This window comes from Salvelinus namaycush, chromosome 8 (genome assembly GCF_016432855.1).
Source record: "Salvelinus namaycush isolate Seneca chromosome 8, SaNama_1.0, whole genome shotgun sequence".
NCBI classification, from domain to species: domain Eukaryota; kingdom Metazoa; phylum Chordata; class Actinopteri; order Salmoniformes; family Salmonidae; genus Salvelinus; species Salvelinus namaycush.
This window is the reverse complement of record NC_052314.1, coordinates 33,220,777-33,225,027: the sequence shown is the minus strand read 5'-3', so window position 1 is coordinate 33,225,027 and position 4,251 is coordinate 33,220,777. Positions and strand designations below refer to the sequence as shown.

The following is a 4,251-nucleotide window of genomic DNA, read 5'->3' as shown; positions in this document are numbered from 1 at the left end:
TATTTGGCCCCCCATAGCCCACCAAATGAATTATCAATATTTTTGGCATAAAAACAAAATTCATTATAAAAACATCTCGGAACCAAGATGCAAAAAGTCCAAAATGCAATGTCCCAAGAAGGAAGTTAGCCTGCCTAAATAATGCAAAAGTTACATTTGATCTTAATTCAAGAGGAGAAAGAATGCAGGAGACAGTCAACTAATAAAGCAGGCAGCGGACCATTATGTGGTGCTGAAACGTAAAGCTACAAGCGCAGCACAATCCATAGGAGGTGAACAGCAGCTGGTGATGCAAATATAGCTAACCTCTTATGCAAGTGGCGCACAGCAACAGATGGAGAAAAACTACACCAGATGAGTAACTCATTTTAACAATAATCTTCATTTTAATTTGACTTTACAAACAAAAAGAGGGCTTAATTGGAGTATATTTTTTACGAGCCTATATAACTTAACTGGCTGAGTGTCACGAATATCACCGAAGGTGGCTCCCCTTCCCGTTCGGGTGGCGCTCGTCGTCACCGGTCTACTAGCTGCCACCGATCCCTTTTTCCCTTTTCGTTTGGTTTTGTCTAATTGTTTTCACCTGTTCCTTGTTGGGGTTGTTGGGTTGGTGTTATTTAAGTTCGATTAGCCCGCTTGTGTTTGTGCGGGCTTGTTTCTGTTATGTAAGAGGTGTTCTTTATTATTGTGGGTTTTCCGCTGTCCGGTTAGATACCAGTGTGTACTTAGTTGGAGTGTATTACGCCTGTGTTCGGCGTCACCTCTTGTACGTTTTTGGTTGGACATTAAAGCGTGTTTTTTCCCGTATCCTCTGCTCCCTGCGCCTGACTCCACACCCATTCACTCTTTGAGCGTTACACTGAGATAGGCTATGTGTCTTAGCAGTATCTTTCACAATAAAAAAATATGGTCTAATAGAAGTGGGATTTTTTTTAATTAGGCCTACTCACAATTGCAACTGGTCAAAAATGTAACAACCGACATGAACAATGATTTAAAGAAAAAAAGGTGATGTGTGTCTGAATGTCTGTATCAGTAGTCTCGGGAATAGCCTGCTCCTGTAATGACAGAATAAACAGAAAATACTGTCAGCATGACACCTAAATATCTCTGAAAAAGCACTCACAATAATGTTAGTATTTAATAATAAGTTACTTACTTAATGGGAAAAGTTGCGTTTCCCTTCGTTCACGATCTTGTGGATGTCGGGTGAGAAGGATGTGATTTTGATGTGCAGGCAGTCCTCAATTGAGTTATGTGAAAGACAGTTCCTGTCATGAGTCTTGATTGCATTCATAGAGGAAAAGGAGGACTCGCAGTATCGTAAGTATCATAAGTCGATCCAAACATTGTTAGCACATAAAATGCAAGTTTCCCTATTTGTGCTGTATTCCGCTGAGCATGCCACCCAAAACGCACACGAGGACTCAGCAATCCTGTGCGCATCCCTGATTTGGCTCAATGTCTGGAATTTAATCAGCTCAGTTTGAATTGCGGCCTTATCCAGGGAGGGTATCGAGTTCTCCACCTGGGCAGACTGTGAGAGGATCACGTACAAAGACAATGATATCCTTGGGCATGCTGTAGTCTTCAAATCTGGTGGAGAAGTTGTCCCTCAGCTGCTTGATGAAATCTTCCATCACCTCTGTGACAATGCTGCGGCCTGGTCCTTCTGCCTGTCGTTTCTTCGTTGTGCTGGTCTTCCGGCATCATGGACCTCATGAGGTGATTTTAATCCTCGACCAGGAGATGGTAGGGTTATGACGTTGGAGCCAAGGGAAGCCGAGGATGACTTTGTATACGAGTGCAGTGATGATGAGGAAGGGAAGGTTTTCCTGGTGCATGGGTACCACAGTGAGGGTGAGTGGTGCTGTGATGTGCGTGATTGTGCCGGATCCCAATGGTCGCTTATCCAGGGCTTGCACCGGAAAAGGAAAGGAGAGGTACAAAGTTATGTTCAGGGAGGAGGTGAGGGCCTGGTTGATGAAATTCCAGGGACGCACCGGACACCACTTAAGCTGGTGCCCCTCGTGGCCGCAATAGGGATAGAGCCCCAGCAGTCTCCGGCGACGCCGCTCTGCCTGGGAGAGGTATGTGGCTCCTATATCCACGGGTTCAGGCTCTGCCTCAGGACAGCCAAAGAAGGGAGACGAGTGGCGAGGTGGGCACCGTGGCTCCCGAAGAAGGATATCCAGACGAATGGCCATCGTGGTGAGTGGATAGGTTGTCATCCCGACACGCCACCTCTGTCCCGACATGCCATTTCTCTCTGGAAGAGAGTGCGGATCGCAGGCTCATTCCATCCGCTGGAGGCTGCCACAGTACAAAAGGTGAGGGCGTACTTTGCAGCAGTCTGGGCACCCTGCTGGAGTTGGAGAAGTCGCTCACCTCCCTCTCTGGCCTCTGGAGGATGGTTGAAGACCGCTCTGAACAGAGCCATGAACCAGAGCCACCTCCTCCTCTCTTCTCTCCCAGACAGCCGTAGCCCACTCCAACGCCCGCCCGGTTAGCAGGGAAATGACAGTGGCAACCTTGGACCTCTCGGTGGTGGGGGCTCCCGTCTGATGGGCGAAATAGAGGGAGCACTGGAGTAGGAAGCCACATCATTTCGATGAAGTACCGTCATACTTCTCTGGAAGGGACAGTAGGGCATCGCTGACCTGGGCAGATGGCTGGGTAGGCTGGGAGACTGGCTCACTGTGATGACCAATTAGATGTGTTAAACATATTGTTCAATTTGTAGTGTAGGCCTATTAATTGTGCTCATATTATTTGCTAATTATGTAATGGCCCGCCGGCTATTAGCTCAGAAACAATTGGGCCTGAGGCCAAACCTAGTTGACGCACCCCTTGTATGTGTTTGTGTGTCTATGCTTATGGGTCTCTTAAAATCCCCCTGAGGTTTGCTAACATCACACCCTTCTCTGGACCACGGCTGAGTGAGTGCTGACTTTGGTGATGCTGTTTCACAGAGTAAAATGTGTAATAACATTTATTCAATTAACATTATACCTGGGGAGTGAGAAGTAGCCCAAATCCTCTTAGGCTGAGCTGGAGACAAGATGACCCAAGATGACATGAAAAACTCCAGCTGTGAAACGATACGTCATAGAGAGGGGGACTAAAAAAAGGAGAAAAAGAGAGAAGAAAGGAGCGACATTGGTAACACTTTACTTGACACCCAGTGTCATAACACCCTATGACACGGTCATAACCGTGTCATAACAGCTAACATAATTTGTCATAACCTGTTATATATAATATGGTCCCTGTCATGACCTGTTGTGACATATATTGCGTTATTTTATGGCTGGTTATGACATCTACATAAAAGTGTAAAAAACCAACAAAACCCACCATGGTAGTTATTTTATGGCTGGTTATGACACCTACATAAGAGTTTCAAAGCCCACATAACCTACCACACGTGGTAAAACATTCCATTACACCATAGCCTGCATGTCAACAGTATGTTTTTAAAAAATAACAAAATATTGACCATATTCAATTATCATTGTAATCGTGCACACATTCATATCAGATATGCACCTACCCCAGTGCTCTGTTGCTGCTGACTGGGATGAATGCAGGAGCAGATTTCAGGAGCAGGACAAGACACCCTCTTTTTGACTGAGGACTGATATAAGGGCATGTACATGATATGCTTATCTTTTCTTATATGATTATGATTGTTATAATGCATCTTGACGGTGTCATAAAGTGTATTTCCTTAGTCCAAGTAAAGTGACACAGGTTCTCAGCTCTGTAGATTTTGCTGTGAAGAGACAGAATCACTTGATCATTTATTTTGGTATTGCCCCTATATAGATTGTTTCTGGTCACAGGTTCAGAAATTGAAAAAAAAAATCACATCATTTACTTTAAATTCTCCTTACAAATAGCAGTGTTGGGCGATTTGGAAAGCCATAGTCAGTCAATCAATAATATAATAATACTTGTAGGAGAGTTTTTCATCTTTAGCTCACAATCTGTGGATACTATGCGAATAGAAAGATTCATAATGAATGTATGTAAAACATCACAGCACAAATGAAAAATATATGGTACTTGGAAACCAAATGAGGGTGGTCTATGGTGATAGTTGGGATGGGCTGAGAGTGGCTGAGGGGCGGGATTAAAGAGTTTATGTTTGGTAATGTATTATTGTTATGCGATTGCTGTATATAAAAGTACTATGCATATCAAATGTGATCCATTTCAGGAAACTATGCGTTTATGTTCAACTAA

The 4,251-nt window shown here is 44.2% G+C and overlaps 1 long non-coding RNA gene across 1 annotated transcript; it reads right to left on the bottom strand.

The window, feature by feature from the left end:
• Positions 1-361: 361 nt before the first annotated feature.
• Positions 362-3,234, bottom strand: LOC120051886. The gene is made up of 3 exons (XR_005477330.1): positions 3,016-3,234; positions 1,163-2,700; positions 362-1,061 (listed from the first exon to the last, which is right to left on the bottom strand). It is a non-coding gene; the product is annotated as an uncharacterized LOC120051886 (long non-coding RNA).
• Between the last annotated feature and the right edge of the window lie 1,017 nt (positions 3,235-4,251).